This window comes from Ursus maritimus, unplaced genomic scaffold, assembly GCF_017311325.1.
Source record: "Ursus maritimus isolate PB19 unplaced genomic scaffold, ASM1731132v1 scaffold_31, whole genome shotgun sequence".
In the NCBI taxonomy this organism is placed as follows: Eukaryota; Metazoa; Chordata; class Mammalia; order Carnivora; family Ursidae; genus Ursus; species Ursus maritimus.
In genome coordinates, this window is record NW_024425675.1 from 27,636,685 (window position 1) to 27,656,297 (window position 19,613).

General features: G+C 41.5%; 1 non-coding gene across 1 annotated transcript; it reads left to right on the top strand.

Annotated features, from left to right (window-relative positions):
- The first annotated feature begins 4,316 nt into the window (after window positions 1–4,316).
- TRNAR-CCU lies at window positions 4,317–4,389 on the top strand. The gene has a single exon. It is a non-coding gene; the product is annotated as a tRNA-Arg (tRNA).
- Window positions 4,390–19,613: the final 15,224 nt, after the last annotated feature.

Genomic DNA, 19,613 nt, shown 5'->3' on the forward strand with positions numbered 1-19,613 from the left:
ATTCATAGGAAACACTATAGGAGATATAAAAAGAATAAATAGTTAGAAATAATTGATAGTCCTTGTCAGACTAAGGGCACAGGAGGTAAAAGAAGATAGAGAAGACCTAAAAATATATTCTATTAATTATATATATGTAATATTAGATATGTTATTAATATATTAATATAGTTAATAGTAAGTATATTAGATAATATATTAATATATTATGTGAAGATAATATATTAATATTAAATTAATAACATATTAGTACCATATTACTAATATAATAGTAATAGTATATAGTAATAGTATATAGTAATAGTAATATAATTAGTAACATATTACTAATATATTATTAACTTATTATGGTAGAACTAAATATATCAAACTCTGTATCCTGAAACAGAGATTCATCTTTTCAAGTGTCCTTGCAACAAACATTCACGGTTGGCCATATTTTAGGCCACAGGCAAAGTCTTCATATAGCCCAATAAGTAGAGCCATATGGATAATATTGTATGATCACAATTCAATAAAACTAGAAATTAATGACTAAACAGAAAATAAAATATTCCTACTCCCTGGAAATTTTTAAAGGCTTACATAACATTTGGATTAAAAAGAAAAACCAAAAAAATAGAAAATTCCTTCAAGAGTATGAAAGTGAAAATGACACATCAGAACCCATGGGATTTAGCTACATATTCCTAAGATCATGATTTTAAATGATCATATTAATTAAAGAGTTAGAATAAATGAAACGAATTAAGTACCCACGCAAGAAGATAGTAATCAAACAAAATATAACTTTGAAAAGCAGGAGGATGTAATGAATAGAGATAAAAGCCTAAAATGATGGTGTATGAAACAGAAAAATACAGAATTAAAAAATAAATCCAGGAGCTGATTGTTCAAAAGTAAATAGGTAAGCTGTTAGCTAAACAAGAAAACAAGAAGAAAATACAAATATACAAGGTATTTTTTATTTTTATTTACTATTTTTTTTAAGATTTTATTTATTTATTTGACAGAGAGAGACAGCAAGAGAGGGAACACAAGCAAGGGAAGTGTGAGAGGGAGAAGCAGGCTTCCCACCGAGTAGGGAGCCTGATGTGGGGCTCGATCCCAGGACCCTGGGATCATAACCTGAGCCGAAGGCAGATGCTTAACGGCTGAGCCACCCAGGCGCCCCCAAAGTATATTTTTAACCAAGGCGAGTTGCTCCAGACACAGAGGAAAATAAAGTTATATTAAGAGAAGACTTTGTTGAGTTTTATCAAGTCAGAAAATCTGGATCAAGGAGTTAATTTGGAGGACAGTATAATTTCTTAAAATGGGCCTTAGACAAGTTATAAAATTTAAATAGACCAACTATCACAAGAGAAATAGGGAAGAAGAGCAAAGTCCTACTGTCCAAAATAGCAGCAAGTCCACAGGGGAATTTTACCAAACCCTTAGGGCCAGTGAATCCTGATGTGCTGTTCCAGGGGATAGAAAATGGAGGAAGCCTTCAAATTTATTGTATGAGCCAGCACAGTAGTGATACCTAGTAAATATACCCCAAAGAAAACTATAAGCCATTCTCACGTACGACTGTCAAGGCAAAAATCCTAATAAAATATAGTATGGCATTAGGACAGAGATCCTGAGTCCTAGGGTAAGGTCATCCCCAGAGCTGTGGCAATCAGCCCTCAGTGAGAAGGGGAACATTCTGGCAATAAGACAAACATACTCAGGGATGGAGTCCTCACTCAACTGCAGTTTTGAAGGAACCAGTCCTGGCTTGGGACAGTTTGTTTCCAGGGTTGGCTTGGAGACCCAGGTTTGTGGGGGTCAGCTCCATTTTAGAGTTGAGGATTTCCAAAGCTGGGGAGTCATTCCTCCTCCAGATTGTTGGCTCAAATGTAATCAGGCTTAGGTTCAAGGTCACACATAGACCTGATTCTCAGGTTCACACTCAGCTGTGGAATCTGAAGACTTTTCCAAAGGCATTGCTGCTTCTAGGAGCCTGTGGTCAACCAGGTAGTATTTCAGCCTAGCAGAAGGGAAAGGGGGTAGGAAAAATGGACCAGACATATTGAAGACTGCTAGAGGTAGGCAACATAACTAGGAAGAAATTGTCAGTCAGGGCACGAACCAAGGATGTGTACAACTCTAGGGAACACGCCCTTCCCAGAGGCAGGAAGATGTGCAGTGGTTGGGAGGCAGTCAGACTGAATTCTCAGTGGAAGGAACTTTGGTTTAGACACACAGGCAATGACTCAACCCAGCAGGAGATTAAGATCTCATTGGAGAGAGACAAGGTAGATCTGGGGCTGTGTCTCCACCCAGTCTGTGGTGGGAGGTGGGTAGACCAGATTGTAGGAGACAGCACTCCTCCCTGGGGGGTGGGGGGTGCAGAGACCTGGTGAACAGATGAAAAAGATGTGAACAGATTTATTTGTCCAAAACCCAAGCTGGGTCCATGATGGTCTCTGTGCTCCTGTCAGCACAGCCAGCCAGCCAGGTTCCTTCTTCTTATTGTCTTCTTCTTTTCTTATTTGCCAGTCTGTTATTTATTTGAATGCAACTACAGGACCATGAAGCTACATGTGAATAAGCAAGCTGTGTGATGTCTCAGTCTGTGCTCATGTCAGAAGAGGCAAGGGAGCTCTACGGGATCTCTTTTACAAGGGCATCAGGCTATTCATGGGGTCTCCAACTCTCATGACCTCCTCACATCCCAAAGGCCCCACCTCCGAATACTGTCACTGGGGATTAGGATTCAACATATGAATTTCAGGAGGACACAAGCCCTCGGTCTATAGCACCTGGTATTTTGCAGGCTATGTTAGAAGGAGCAAACCCTGTAGAAATCATTTGAATATCACTGAAATCATATTGAGTGCTCAAAGTAAAAACTGAGCCAGACCATGAGCAGAGAATGGGAATGACCTGGACTGGGAATAAGGGCCTGGAAATAAGAAAGCACATCTTCCCATTCCACATCCTACAAAACCGGCACCAAGCAAGGATCCACAACACCCAAGAGAGGCAGATTTCTACAAGGACACAGAACCAACTACGGTTCACCAACTCTTTTGATTTTTTGACAAGTACTGAATCCATGATCCAGAATCCGGCTTCCTGTTTACTTCTATAACTGGCATTCTACTTACTTCGCTACACCTTAATCCTCATGTAACTTGGTGGAGCATTACATTCATCAGATAGTCCCCATAAAGATTGAGAAAGGAGCAATGAGAGTGTGTCAGTCAGCCCAGGCTGCTATAACAATATCACAGACTCGGTGGCTTGAACAGCAGATGTTGATTTTTTGGTCACAATTCCAGAGGCTGGAAGTCTAAGATCAAAGTGCTGGCAGGTTTAGTTCTTGGTAAAAGGGCCCACTTCTTGGCATGTAGGCGGCTGCCATCTTGCTGTACGATGGAGAGAAAGCAAGCTCTGGTCTCCTTCTCTTCATACAAGCATACTCATCCCATCTTGGGCACCCCATCCTCATGACCTAATCTAAATCTAATTGCCTTCCAAAGACCCCACCTCCTAATACCATCACACTGGGGGTTAGGGCTTCAACATCTGCATTTAGGGACACATAAACGCATAGTCTATAACAGAGAGTGAGGAAAGAACCACACTTCTCAGGGGCTCTGAAAACTTCTAGATGCTGCCTTTTCAGGACAGTGAGGGGGAAGGAGAAAGCATGGGCTGGTTCAGCTGCTGTCTGTGTCCTCGAGTGTGGTGTGGGCCAGATGTGGGAGCTGAAGTCCCATGGAGGTTTCCAGTAGGGAGTCAGGGCCAAGAGCATCCCGGTAGTGAGAAAAGACATGATTTTAGCCTGTTCTCTCACAGGAACCACGGAGTGGGTGGGGAGTGGCATCCATACTAGAGTCTGAGAAACTTTCCACCGCAATCACTGTAGAAAATACTGCAAGATGCCCTTCAAAGGAAGATATGCTAATGATCTACATTATTTTTTTGTTCAAAGTTTCTAGAGTCAGGTCCACTGGCCTTTTGTTACCTCACACATAAACCGGGCAGGGAAGGGAGGGACTGGCTTTTATTTGGGTAACACTTTTAACAATTCTGTGTGGTTGTAGCACAGTGGACCCTGAACAGCTTGCGGTTTAGGGGTGCCAACCCCACCCTCACCCCGCACAAGTCAGAAATCCCCATATAACTCTTGACTCCCAGAAAACTTAACTTCTAATAGCCCACTATTGACCGGAAGCCTTACTGATCACATAAACAGTCAATTGACATATACTACTGTATTCTTCCAGTAAAATAAGCTAGAGAAAACAAAATGTTATTAAGAAAATCATAAAGGGAGCGCCTGGCTGGCTCAGTTGGTAGAGCATGTGACTCCTAATCTCGGGGTCGTGAGTTCGAGCCCCATGTTGGGTGTAGAGATTACTTTTAATGAGTAAATAAATAAATAAAATCATAAAGAATAGAAAATACATCTACAGTACTGTACCGTATTTAACAGAAAAAAAATCCCCGTGTGAGTGGACCTATGTTGTTCGAGGTCAGGGGCATTATTCCTTCTCCAGATGACCATTCATGAGGTGAAATGACTTTGTCACGGGCACAGTTAGCACGTGGCACAGCCAGCAGGGGAACACACACAGAGCGAATGCAGTGAGTGCTCTGTCTCAGCAGCACCAAGAGAGAAAGGAGGCTTGGGCTAAGCTTTCACGCCAACTTAAAATGTGGTTCCTGGACAAGGAGAGGGGAGTCATTGATGAAATACGATATGTTCATTGAACATTTAAGAAAGACAATGACCCTACGGAGTGCCTCTGATACCCTCTGGCTCTCTACCAAGCTCTGAGCGGGGAAGGGCCCTGGAAACAAAGACAGAGTCTGGGCTGGGTCTCTCCACCCCCAGTCAAAGCACGGGTGGGTGTGCAAAACCCTAAGTCTGAGGTGCGGAGGCCTCAGGACCCTCTAAGTGGAATCTGGTGTCTACCAAGCCTCCCTAATTGGCCGGGGCATCTGGCTTTCTTCTGTGTACTACCACTCCTCTCCTTCCCTCTGGTTGGAGCTCTGTGCATTTCCCAATCGTGACAACACACATTTACAGACAACATTTTGTCTTACAGACCACAGACGTGATCGCCTCCATTGTTTGAGAGTTTTCTAGTTTACCTCCAGGAGGAAATCTTTCCCTCATTGCCGAGTGTATTAGAAACTTCATTCTTCCTTCCACTTCCTGTCAAAGGTAACTTATATGACCTTTATTTTACAAACTGAGAATCCGAGGCTTCATGTGATGGAGGAGTATAGCCAGGGCCATGCAACGAGCAAGCAGGAGAAATAAATTGTGGAGATTCAGAAGAGGGACAAGATAAGAGACTTGTCTTGGGGTGGAAGGCAGGGGCAGGGAGGACAGTCCAGGCTGAAGAGCAGTACGCAGCAGGTAGGAGGGCAGGAGGGCAGAAAGCAGGTGGTAGAGTTCATCAAAAACTAGAGATTAGCAGGGCAGATGTTCTAGAAAGACAGGAGATGACGGAGATGCTTGGGCTAGTTGGAAACGCAGTACACAGGAGAACAGACATGGGGGAGGGCTGGGAGGTGACGAAACAAGGGGCTGGGTGCACTGGAAGGAAACAAGTTGGTAAATTGACAGTTTGATCAAAATTATAATTTGATCAAAAATAATAATTCCCAGGGGCACCTGGGTGGTGCAGTCGGTTAAGTGCCCCACTTTTGGTTTCCGCTCAGGTCGTGATCTCAGGGTTGTGAGGTGGAGCCCCGCATAGGGCCGCGATCAGCAGGGAGTCCACTTGAAGATTCTCTCCCTCTACCCCTCCCCTGACTCGAGTGTGTGCACACTCTCTTTCTCTCTCTCAAAAAAATTAAAATAATAATAATCTCCAGAGACTGGGTGCGTACTGATACTTTCGGTCTACCACAGAGGATGACTTCTGTTGACATTTACATACCTCTAAGCAGTTTTGTCCATTTTGTAGAAACTTTTTTGATTTTTTTCCCCTACATTTTTTCTCAAGTCATTCTCTACAGCTGTTTCTGCTCTGCAAAGTTTATAACAGTGAAAATCTAGAAACAAACTACACAGTCAATAATAAAGACTCAGTAAAATTCAATTATGTTGGGTGACAATTTATATGGAAGGATCCCATTTTTGTTTTAAAAATAAGTAAAATAAAATCTTTAAAAAAAAAAATAAAAAAAAATAAAAATAAAAATAAGTAAACATATACAGAGAAAGCATCCAAGGGTTATTTGCCAATCTAAGTTTCTCCAGATAGGTGGGATCACAGCAGCTCTTTATTTATATTTTTTTGCTTGTTTGTATATTTTCCCATAAAAGAGTTTACAGGTTTGTAGAATTTTCTGAATTAAAAAACATTTTTTTAAAAACTTTTTATTTATTTAAGAGTGAAAGAGCACAGGGGGAGGAGCAGAGGGAGAGAGACAAGCAGACTCCACACTGAGCGATGTGGGGCTCAATCTCAGGACCCTGAGATCATGACCTGAGCTGAAACCAACAGTCAGACTCTTGACGGACTGAGCCACCAGGTGCCCCTTAAAAAGCAATTTTAAATTTATTTTCTACCAACTGATGTCTGTTTTGCTTGTTTGACAGATTTTCCATAAGTCTTTGTGTTGATTAGTTGAAAACTAACCCTTTCCATAAGAAATTTACTTTTTAAAAAACATAATTTTTGTGCATGTTTTATGACTTAAATGTGGATATTTTTTAGATGCTGAGTTTACATATGCATTCACCTAAAACAGTCAATAAAACTATGAACTGTCAAAAAAAAAAAAAAAAACAACTATGAACTGTCAGGGTGCCTAGGTGGCTCAGTAGTTAATCTTTCCACTCTTGATTTTGGCTCAGGTCATGATCTCAGGGTCGTGGGATCAAGCCCCACTTTGAGCTCTGTGCTCAGCATGGAGTCTGCTTGTCACTCTCCTCCTCTCCCCCACATCTCTAAAATAAAATAAAATCTTAAAAACAACAAGAACAACAAGTACAAACTGTCTTTATCACTTTTCAACACTGAGTTTCCTACTCTTCAAGGAGCCAGAACAAAAGCTTGATCTGTGAGCAAATGACTCGGTGGGGGTCTGTTATCTTTTCCATCATGTCGTTTGGTGCTATCCCCACAGTGCGTGGGCAGAAGCAAGCCTTGCTCCAGAACTTTGATCATGAGTACAGCTTTGAGTGACAACCTTAATGTGGTCCTCAGTGTGTGATTGGGTCATCAAAACCAGATCAATGGCTTACGTGGCAGGATCGGGAAATGAGTTTATCTGTGATCAGAGGGTTTCGAGGGATTAGTAACCCTTTTAAGTTATGCTCTTCCTCTGTGGAGAAAAGCAGTGCAGAGAGCAGTGATGACAGCCCAGCATGGAGGTAAGACATCCATAGAACCGTAGAGAGCCAGTGCTGATCTATGCTGGGAATTTTAAGGTAAATCGTCTCTCTTTGATCTTGAAATACCCCTTGAGACAGGTGTTATTATGAACCTCTCAAAGAGGTCAAGTAATGTGCTTAAGTTACAGTTAGTAACTGGCTGGACTGTGATGAGAGCCCAGGTCTGTATGAGTCTGGTGAAGGTTAGCATGCTTTTTATTACAGTAAGCGGCCTCCCGACCAGAAGGTAATTTAACTAAGAGCAGGACAGTGATGCTACAGCAGATATGCCTCCGGTACTCTACAGTTTATGTTACTCTACAGTTTCGTCTCCACGTTCCATTGGAACTCTCCCGTTCCTCCTGCTCTGGTAGATGATGCCGCTTATCGAGCACTTTCTGTGTAGCCGCCCCTGGGCTGAGTGATTTGCATATATCATCTAAATTTATTCTTCAAAAGAGCCCTAGAAGGTGGCTATCATCAGCCCCATTTACAGATGAAGAAATGGCAGCGAAGAGAAATTATTTGCCCATGGTTCTAAATATAGGAACCCAGAGCCCCGATTCCAAAACCTGTTCTATTAAACTCTATGCCTTACTCCACTAATCAAACATGCACAGAGATCAAGTTCACGGCCACATACCATGTCCATAGAGCGGAAAAGGCTTTTAAATCTGAAGTAATGTTTTCTTTCTAACATTGCAGGAGGACTTAAAAACTCTTGGATGCCTCCTTAGGTTTCATGGAGTTCCATCTTGGAATTCCTGAGCCCAGTTTCTTAGAAACTCATGCAAGATCAGTATTGTGGTTCAGAAACTAGGAGCTTTGTCTAACTTTGAATATCAAAGCCAAGGCTGAACCAACCCTCCAGTTTTAAAAGGGAAAGGTACGGTTTGTACTGCTCGTTTATCTTCTCAGATGTCTACCTAAAGCCACAGATAGGACCAGACATAGAAGCGCAAACTCCATCTTTACAAAGAATGCACCTCTGATTCTGGACTCTGGGGAAGGGCTACCAGATGCAGGGGAAGAAAAACAGCACAGGATAAAGCTCCCGACGGTCCAACATCTCAGGTACCAAAAGAACACAGCTCTCCAGAGTAAGCGGCTTACACCTAGGAGCAACACCGATATTCCTTTGTTTGAACAGGTAGAAATGAAACACAAGAATAGCCGGGGAAGTGGGGTGGCCGAGGAAAAGCACTTTTGCAGGAAGCTGTCTGTACCTGAGGCAGGGTGGAGGGAAGAAACCGCAGCTGTGAGTATCCTTGCAGCTGCTGACTGCGAGAAATAAAGGCTGAAAGAAAAGAACAGACTCCAGCACGTACTCTCCACGCCTCAGAAGTTCTGCTACTCTGGACCATGACCCCAGCATACTCCCTAACCCAGCCCCCTGCAAAGGTCTAGTTTAAAAAGGACTTAACTCACCAAAATTTCGACAAAAATGGAAAATGTTCCCAGCACAGATCAATACCAAGTCATACCAAGAAAAAAAGGAAGAAAATAAAATTATCTGAGAAAAATATTCCACCGTCACAGATGAATCCTGGGACCCAACATATTACCGTGAAGTTTTTACAGGTAATGAAGCGTTGGCCTCTGTCAATAGAAATTCAAAGCAGAGATATCAGGGAAGATAGGATGGGGAAACTAGAGGTGAAACCTAGGCTGCTTGTACTCAGGAAATTAGTGCAAAGGTTTCAGTGGAAATGGGACATCTGATAATAGACCCAGCTGAAAACACGGCAAGGCTGAGAAAAGTTAGCAACCCTAAATGGACGTGAGCAGAGCTGTAATTTTAGGGCACTGTCTAGGTGCACGGGAAGGGTACACCAGGGGAAGGAAGGCACTAGCGATGGGAGGTGGCAGGCGTTTCAGAAGTTCAAGGAAACAGGAGCTATAAGAACAATGAGATTGTGTCTAAGTCCATTTGAGTTACTAGCACAAAATACCATAGACTGCATGCCTTATAAAGAATAGGAATTTATTTCTCACAGTTCTGGAGGTTTGTAAGTCCAAGATCAAGGTGCTGGCAGAATCGGTGTCTGAGGGGGCCCCACTTCCTGGTTCACTGACGGCCATCTTCTCTCTGGGTCCTCACATGGCAGAAGGGGCGGGGAAGGTCTCTGGGGTCTTCTTTATAAGGACAATCCCATTCATGAGCGCTCCACCCTCATGACCCAGTCACCTCCCAAAGGCTCCACCTCCTAATATCATCACCTTTGGGGTTAGGATTCCAACATACGAATTTAGGGGTATGGAAGATACAAACATCCACATCATAACAAATGGCTATTCCTAGGTTCCACTGATTTTTTACAAAGAACAAATAAAAGCCTGTGGGCATTTAATAAGGAACTGAAAGCCAAGTCTGAAAGCCAGAGAAATTCCCACGTAGCTTTCAAAGGGGCTTTCCTGAGTAAGTGAAAGGGAGGAGAACACTGAAAACTCTGCTCAGCCAGCATTTCCCCTTGTTTTAAGACAATACGAAGACCTTTTCTCCACAGCACAGAATCGTTTCCCTATGGCCCCCCCTAGACGTTAGACTTTACCTAGGGTTGAGCAGCAGCATAAATCCAGCCAGGGACTTTTTTTCCCCCAAGGGATGTCATAGTCTAGCAGCCATCTCCATAAGTCTTTTTTTTTTTTATGATATGTTAGTCACCATACAGTATATCCTTAGTGTTTGATGTAGTGTTCCATGATTCGTTGCTTGTGTATAACACCCAGTGCTCCATGCAATACGCACCCTCCTTAATACCCTTCACTGGGCTAGCCCATCCCCCACCCCCCTCCCCTCTGAAGCCCTGTTTGTTTCCTGGAGTCCATAGTCTCTCGTGGTCCATTTCCCCCTCTCCTCCCCACCACTTCGTTTTTCCCTTCCTTTTCCTAATGTCCTCCCTGCTATTCCTTCTGTTCCACAAGTGAGTGAAACCACATGACAGTTGTCTTTCTCTGCTTGACTTATTTCACCAGGTCAGTCTTGCACGGCTGCCTGTCCATCCATCCTGCTCCTAATTGTGCTCATTGCATGGCTTCATCCCATCCTCCTCTTGCCCCTTGTCTTCTGGTGAGTGAGAGCTGGCACCTGGCCTCTGTTAAAAGGGCCCCATTGCTATGAGGAACCTAGCCAGGCATCTGGCAACGGTACTACTCAGTTTGTAAACATCAGAAGAAATGAAGGGTGATTGACCAGGTGGCTGAGGGAAGTCATCCTCATAAAACCGCATCATCCCTTGCCCAATTTCCAGACCTGAGCCAGTTATCAGACACAGGACCCATCAACAGACAGGGAGGCTCATTCCCCAGGAAGAAGAGGACACCTCTGCAAGTCCTTCACCCAGGGGACCTGTGGCCCTTTACGTAGGCAACTGTACTAGGGAAAGAGAAATAACAAAAAAAAAATTTTTTTGAGGATTATTATTGACACGGATACCTAGAGACCTGAAGGGTTATTGCGCCCCCTTGTGCAAGTTGGGGTATGAGAAGAGATAATAAAGAGTCCTGACCAAAGTCCACCTACATGGACCCACCCAGTGACCCATTTTCCCAGTTTCTGAATGTGCAGTTGAGATTGATGTCCTTGAGAACTGGCATAGTCCCCACCTTGGTTCCTCGGCCCTTGCATGAGGGCTATTATCGTGGGAAAGGTGGAAAAAAGTTTTTGAAGCTCTGTGCTCCTGGATCAAGATAGAAAACAATAGAATGCCCCAGGGAGTGGGAAGGATGGCAAAGATGAGTGCCATGCTTAAGGATCTAAAGCAGGAGTTGGTAAGCATTTTAGGCTTTGCAGGTCCCAATGGTCTCTATCTAGCACAACCATTTGTCTTTGCTGTAGTAGCAAAAAGCAACCACGGAAAATATGTCAATGAAATAACATTTCTGAGTTTGAATAAAACTTTACTTACAGACACTGAAATTTGAGTTTCATATAATTTCCATGTGTCATAAAATATTCTTCTTTTGATTTTGTCCCAGCCATTTAAATATGTAAAAACCACTCTTAGCTTGCAGGCTGTATAAAACAGGAGTAGGTCAGATTTGGCCCATGGGCCAAAATTTGTGGACCTGTGATCTAAATGATGCTGGGTGGTAGTGGTCATCATATTTCTACTAAATTCACCAGTCTGACCTTGGAAAACATCATACAGATCCTGAAAAATAATAGTAGACTACCGTAAAGTCAAGCACATAGAAGCCCCTGTTGCAGCTACCAGAATAAGTATGGTATTTTTGCCAGAGCAGATTAAGACGGCCTCAGGTACACAGCAGGTGGCATTATGATTTGGCCAATGAGTTCTTTTCCATTTTAATCAGGACTGGTTATAAGAGACAACAATCTACATTTATGGTTTTGCTCGAGGGCCATGTTTACTCTCCTGCTCTCTGTTATAATTCTCCAGAAGAGATCTGGATGGCTGAGACATCCTACTGAACATCCCATGCATATTATTATTATTGTTATTATTATTATTATTATGTTCAGTTAGCCAATATACTTTGCTAATCAGGCAGATGAGCAAGAAATAGCTAGCCTTTTCAGATTGGCCTCTTTCACTTAGTAACATGCATTTAAATGTTCCTCCATGTCTTTTCATGGCTTGTTAGCTCATTTCTTTTTAGTGCTGAATAATATTCCATCATCTGGATGGACCACAGTTTGTTCATCCATTCACCTACTGGTGGACATTTTGGTTTCTTCTAAGTTTTGGTGATTATGAATAAAGCTGCTATAAAATATTTTGTATGCAGGTTTTTGTGTGTACGTAGCTGTTCAACCCTTTTGGATAAATACCAAGGAGTGTGATTGCTGGTTTAGATGACAAGAGCATATTTACTTTTGTAAGTGTGAGTTTTGGCTGGTTATGTCTTTCAAGGAAATGGGCGTAACATTTGTGGACATAGAGTTGTTCACAGTATTCCTTTATTATCCTTTTATTGTTCATGTCGGTAGTGATGTCCTCTTTCATTTCTGATATTGAATTTTTCGTCTTCTCTCTTTTTTTCTTAGCCTGGTTGATTGATTTTATTGATCTTTTCAAAGAACCAGCTTTTGGTTTCACTGATTTCCTGTTTTCAACTTCATTGATAGCTGCTCTAATTCTTATTATTTTTTCCTTCTGCTTATGTTAGCCTTAAGTTGCTCTTCTTTCTTGAGGTTCCTTAGGTGGAAACTTACATGGCTGATTTTAGCTCTTTCTTCTTTTCTAATATATTCACTCGATGTTGTAAATTTCCCTCGAACCACTGCTTTCTTTGCATCCCACCAATTTTCATAAGTTGTGTTTTCATTCTTACTTGGTCCACAATATATTTTGAAATTTTTCCTTTCAACTATGTGCTGTTTAGAAGTGTGTGGTTTAATATCCACATATTTCGGGGAATTTTCAGTTATCTTTCTGTTACTGATTTCTAGCTTAATTCCATTGTGGTATAAAAGCAGCATTGTATGATTTCTATTTTTTTTTGTTAAGATGTGTTTTATGGCCTATAACATGATCTGTCTTGGTGAATGGTTCATGTGAGCTTGAGAAAAATATGTATTCTGCTCTTGTTGAATGACATGGTCTATAAATCCATTACATCCCGTTGATTGAAGGTGTGGTTAAGTTCAGCTAGGCCCTCGCTGATTTTCTGCCTGCTGAATCTGTCCGTTTCTGAGAGAGGGATGTTGATGTCTGTAACTGTGATAGCGGTTTCATCTATAAACCTCACAGTTGTATTAGTTTTTGGCTCACATAGTTTTGATGCTGCTATTAGGGGTGTACACGTTAAGAACTGTTACATCTTCTTGGAGAATTGACCTCTTTATTATCATGTAATGCCCTTCTTTATCCTGATAACTTTCCTTGCTTTGGAGTCGGCTCTGTCTGAAATTAATACAGCTACTCCTGGTTTCTTTCGATTAGTGTGAGCATGGTGTACTTTTCTCCATCCATTTACTTCTACTCTGTATGTGTCCTTATATTTAAAGTGGGCTTCTTATAGACAATATAAAGTTGGAAGACTTTTTATCTAATTTTTAAAACTTCGAAGACAGAGGTGTTGGAAATATTTAGGAAGTAATAGAAGACAGCTGGGTACTCTCACTTTTGAGTGCTCCTGGTGGGCAGGCAATGAATCTTTAAATCGCTCCTGATGCTATTAAAACGGCCCCTACTGCTATTGCCATTTTAAGACAATATGCCTACATTCCAACTACCCAGGATTTCATCATCATCAGTAGTAACTTATTGGCACTGTCTATATGATTCACCTCTGGGCTGACTACGGAGAGGGAACTGGCAAGTGGCTTTGAGGTACACAAAGGGGACTATGGGATAGACGAGGCCCAGGGGCATCACGTGGGTCACAGATGGTTATGTCACAACACACATGCAATACACCAAAATATACCCCAGACAGACTTCCAGGAAGGTGGACTAGCTGTGCTTTCATTAATTTTCTGTCAAAAGAATAGCCATATATCGGTCAGTCAAAGTGAAGTTCTAAAGATAACTATAGTCTAATTTAGGGAACTGGTGCATGCCGGGATCTTTGAAACTCATTACTGGGCACATTCCTCAACATGGGTAAAGACCCACCAGTGTGTTGACACCACTGTTTCAGATCATAACCTAGATGACCTTAAGACCTCTTCTACTTCTGAGGACCTACTTCTCGTTTCCTTTTAAGGGACAGGGACAACGGTCTAAAAGACAGGCATTTGGAACCTAGGAGGACAAAGGCAAGGCCAACCAGTGGCCAAGTTATCTCGAGATGACTCCTACAGTACCATCTGTAGCCACCCTCATCCACAAAGAAAGCATGTCTGTTGGATGCATAAAGCACTCTCTCCTTGGGTAACGAGGTCTTGTTCTGTGGGCTCCCTTTAGGAAACTCTAGAGGCAATCTTCCTTCTGTTAGCACATTCTTCCAACAGGCAACCAAAATTTATCAGATTTAACTTTTTAAAAAATACATTCAAGTGACCTCTGCTTAGCTTTACACCCACCTTATCTTCATCAGACATGTGTTCCCAGATTTTCTCAGAGATTCATGGCAATCATTGCTGGTTTTACTTCTATGGGAGTTTGCATTCCCTTGTTAATTTTCATTTCAAAAGCTAATTTATTTCCAAGCTCTAGGGATTTGTGTACTGGCCATACACATACTATTTAGTATCTTATATAAAAATGTCTTTTGCAATAAAGATTTCAAGAGATCACCTCCAATCATTTCTTATATATTTAATTGCAAACTCAATGATAGATTATTGATTTTTTTCAGTGGTTTACTTATTATCCTATTTGAATGCAGGGTGCATTTCAAGTTCTTTTTCTAGTCTAATAACTCCAAATAATGATTTCCCCACAGTACACTCTCATATTCTAAAACGCACATTCTTAAACCAGAGGATTGTTTCCTAACAGTGAGCATGAAAATCAAGATGCAAAGTATGGAGGACACATACAAGTGTGGTTAGAAAAATGCTGAGAAAAGAAATAGAAAACAACAACAACAATAACGATGAAGATGGCCTTGGGGAAAATGAAAAACCTTTTCTTCTGTTTCCCCTACCTCCTACCCTCTGCTACATTTCAAGGTAAGGTGACAGCTCTGACTAAACACCAACTGTATCTTCCCCATCATATGAAAAGACCACAAGCATTAAAGAGGATGTCTTTATCAAAATATCTGTAATTGTGACCTTCAGAGAAACAGAACAAGAAGTACTAGTGAATTTCTTGTTTTTTTCATGGGTATCCCTCCTCCCTTCCTTTCATTTCTTTTATACCTAAGACTTCTTCCTGAAGTAAAAACATAGTTTCTATTACAAAAAATGTTGAAAAACAGAATTTAATTCGTGTCTGTCCATGATGGTTTCTCTCTTCTGTGACGGTTGGTTTTTCCTGTTCTAAGGAGAGACACTTTGTTTGCTGGACCTCAATACCAGAGGGGCAAAAAGCAAATCTGAAACATGTTTTTCAAACCTAATTTGGGTCATCCTCCTGTCAAAGTCCATAAAGTGACTCCTGCACACCTCTGTGCTTTCTTGTGTGAGAGAAAGGGATGAGACTGAACAGTCGTTACAGAGTCATACAGTTGTGGGGCTCAAATAAACTATAGGCCCCATCACCATATTCAGTGCTTAAATCTTTTCTGTTGTACTCACAATGTTGAGATTTCACGGTGCTAATTAATTTACACTCGCTCCCCTCTTAGTTCTGAACCTGTTGAGAAATAAAAGGAGTGTGATTTTGTGACTTAGGATAAGAAATATATATTTGGTCTTCATCCCTGTTTCTGCCATAGAGCTCCTAAAACCCTTGGAATCTCCTAAGTGACACGAGTGATCTGCGTATTTTGTTAGGTGGATGAGATGATTTTCGGAAGGCTCCTACTGATGGAGACTCCCCCTGACTCTGGAGAGTGGAGAGGGGCTGCAGGTTGAATTCAATCACCAACAGCTGATGATTTAATAACTATGCCTACGTAATGAAACTTTCATTAAAACCCGGAAGGAAGGGGTTAAGAGAGCTCCCAGGTTGTGAACAGATGGAGAGTCAGGGAGAGTGGCACGCTCAGAGAGCATGTTAGCTCCCACCCTTTCCCCATACCTCGCTCTATGCCTCTCTTCCATCTGGCTGTTTCTAAGTGTATATCCTTTTATAATAAATCAGTGATCCAGTAAGTAAAAATATTTCTCTGGGTTCTGTGAGCCACTCTAGCAAATTAAACAAACCCAAGAAAGTGGTCTTTGGAACCTGTGATCTATAGCCAATCAGTCAGAAGTATAGATAACAACCTAGACTTGCAATTGGCATCGTGAGTTGGAGGCGGTTGCTAGAACTTCCGATTTGTAGCCAGTTGGTCAGAAGTACAGGTAGCAGCCTGGGCTTGTGGCTGGTGTCTAAAGGAGGGGGGCAGTCTTGATGGACTGAACACTTAATCTGCAGGATCTGACACTATCTCTGGGTAGGCAGTATCAGAACTGCGTTGAATTGTAGGATACCCATCAGGGGTCTGAGAATTGCTTGTTGACGGGGAGACCACCCATCCCCATCCCCTCTACATTGGAATTGATGATCGGAACACATAGAAGAAGGAACACAGGGACCAAAATATTAGCTTTACTGAGGTAAAGCTAGGTTGCAGCGGGTGGTAGACCCAGGCACAGGCCTTGGGATGTACATGGGGAGGATTGGGAGTGTAAAACAGACAGAAATATAAAACATAAACAACGTCTACTAGACTCTTGACATTTCACCAATCAGGGAATCCTGTCCCTCTCCTGGGGAAAAGGCAGTGATGTGGGGAGGAAAGATAGCAATTTCTACCCAATACTTCCAGTAGCCAGAAACTCAGTCTCCAGAAACTGTCCATACCTGGACAGTACTGACTTCTACAAAAATTCCTATGTGCAACTAAAATCCATATTGCTGAAGCTTCTACTCTACAGCACCTGTTCTATTTGGGGGTCTTTTTTAGAATAAGACTAATTCCTCTTCCATGTAACAGCCCTTAAAAAGCTTTGAGACATACTTTTAGACAGTATCATAGCTCATCTTCTCTCAGTTGAGCATCTGTAGGTGTTCAAATGAAAACCCATTGGTCTACTCACGCACTGCCTAGGTCTGCATATTTGATAACTTTATGGTAGCTATGTTTAAAAATCACCTTCATTTACAAGGGGCAAAAAATAGACCAAATGGGGGAAAAAAAACAAATATTTGTAAAGAAAACTTACTAAAAATAATAAACTATTACAAATGATGAAATAATAAAAATCTCTCACAAAAATCTAGGAATTGGACAGGTATGCCCATTCTTATCATTGTTGTTAAGTATTGTTTTGGAAAGCACTGACTAAGCAGTAAGATGGGAAAATGAAATAAAGGGTAAGAATCTTGGAAATAAGACAATAGTTTTAATCTACTGATGACATAATTATATTGCTAGTGAAACAGCCATGACTTCTTAAAGATTTGTGATACTGTTTTGAAATTTTCTTTATTAGCTCTTGCTGGAATCCAGGAAATTTTACGGCATTAAGAGATGTTAGGTGCTATCTCACAATCTTTTCCTCTTAAAAATACAAAAAGCTATGTTCATGGACAAAAACAACAACAACAACGAAAACAAGAACTAGGCTCACTGTATTTTCTGTACTATTTACTGTTCATTACAAAGCTGTCTTGGCTCTACTTTCTCTTTCGAACTTCAGCTCAATTTGGATTTTAGCTTTATTACATTATTAAACAGACCTGTGGCTCATCTTATAATCACCATGGTTTTACCTTTCTGTCATGCATGTTTGAAATCTTAGTATTTCAGAATCCCATTTAAGTTATCTATTTTCCTCTCTCATTGGCATCATTATTTGCAACTATACTATCAGAAATTAAATGTTCTGGCTTTCCAACTTTTTCAGGCCATCTTTCCTCTGCAAGTGTTATGCCGCCTAATCCTGCCTGCCTTTTTATGAACTTCTGCAACATTCCTTTCTAAAGGTAAATGATCCCTCCTACATTGTTGGTGGGAATGCAAGTTGGTACAGCCACTCTGGAAAACAGTGTGGAGGTCCCTTAAAAAGTTAAAAATCGAGCTACCCCATGATCCAGCCATTGCACTACTGGGTATTTACCCCAAAGATACAGACGTAGTGAAGAGAAGGGCCATATGCACCCCAATGTTCATAGCATCATTGTCCACAACAACTAAATCGTGGAAGGAGCCAAGAAGTCCTTCAACAGATAACTGGATTAAGAAGATGTGGTCCATATATACAATGGAATATTACTCAGCTATCGAAAAGAACGATTTCTCAACATTTGCTGCAACATGGACGGCATTGGAGGAGATAATGCTAAGTGAAATAAGTCAAGCAGAGAAAGACAATTATCATATGGTTTCACTCATTTATGGAACATAAGAAGTAGGAAGATCGGTAGGAGAAGAAAGGGAAGAAGAAAGGGGGGGGTAAACAGAAGGGGGAATGAAGCATGAGAGACTATGGACTCTGGGAAACAAACTGAGGGCTTCAGAGGGGAGGGGGGTGGGGGAATCGGATAGGCTGGTGATGGGTAGTAAGGAGGGCACGTATTGCATGGTGCACTGGGTGTTATATGCAACTAATGAATCATCGAACTTTACATCAAAAATAAAATAAAATTAAATTAAATTATATTAAAAAAATAAAGGTAAATGCATGTGTCTGGTGGCTTCCAGCTTTCCCTTTATAGGTATCACAAATTCTAAGAAAATAAATAGAAATATGGCTATCCCCCCACCCCAAATTCCTGCTACTTTACATTACTCATTTTTTTTCTTCTTTATTAGAATAATGTAGAGCAAAGATTCTCTAAGTGTAGTTCCCAGGCCCATGCAAATTCTCCAGTCCAAATTCTCCAGGTGTTTTCCACACCTAGGGGACTAGGAGCTCTGGAGATGGGGTCCATCAAACTGTGTTGTAACAAGCCCTCCAGGTGATTCTGATGCATTCTAAAGTTTGTGAATTGCTGACACAAAGGACAATAATTTATCTCTATATTGAACATTTTTTTGAGTTGTGAAAGCTCTAAAAGATATTCCTTATCAGAATGTACCTAACCTCTGTGTTCTGCAATTTATGTTAGGAATGTGGTTTTCTTAAATTTTCTTTTGAAGATTTCCTGGCTGATTTTGTTTTCAGGGTGATAAATGTTCATGCAGATCTCTACCCTCTTGACATGCTACAATAGTCCTCATCTCCCCAGAAGTCTGCTTCTTTGAATCAGGCATGCTCTTTCAATGTTACATCCTTTTTTTTTTTTTAAGATTTTATTTATTTTACAGATAGAGAGCGCACACAAACAGGGGGAGTGGCAGGCAAAGGGAGAGGGAAAAGCAGGTTCCCCACTGAGCAGGGAGGCAGACACGGGGCTCGATCCCAGGACTCTGGGATCATGACCCAAGGTGAAGGCAGATGCTTAACCGACTGAGCCACCCAGGTGCCCCTCAATGTTATATTCTAATCATAAGTACTTATCAGTTGGTCGTCAACAGCTGCTTCAGCATTCTTCACCAAGTGAACCAACCATGCTAGATTTTCAAATGGTCCTGCTGTGCCCAGGGTTTTGTGATGGCATTTTGGGCCCTTGGGCCCATGGCGGGGGGGTGAGGGGGTTAGGGAAAGACCTAGCGGGAGCACTTGGAGTCCCCCACCCCCACTTTAATTGAAGTGCCTCTGCATTGGTCAGTTTTTTTTTTTTTTTTT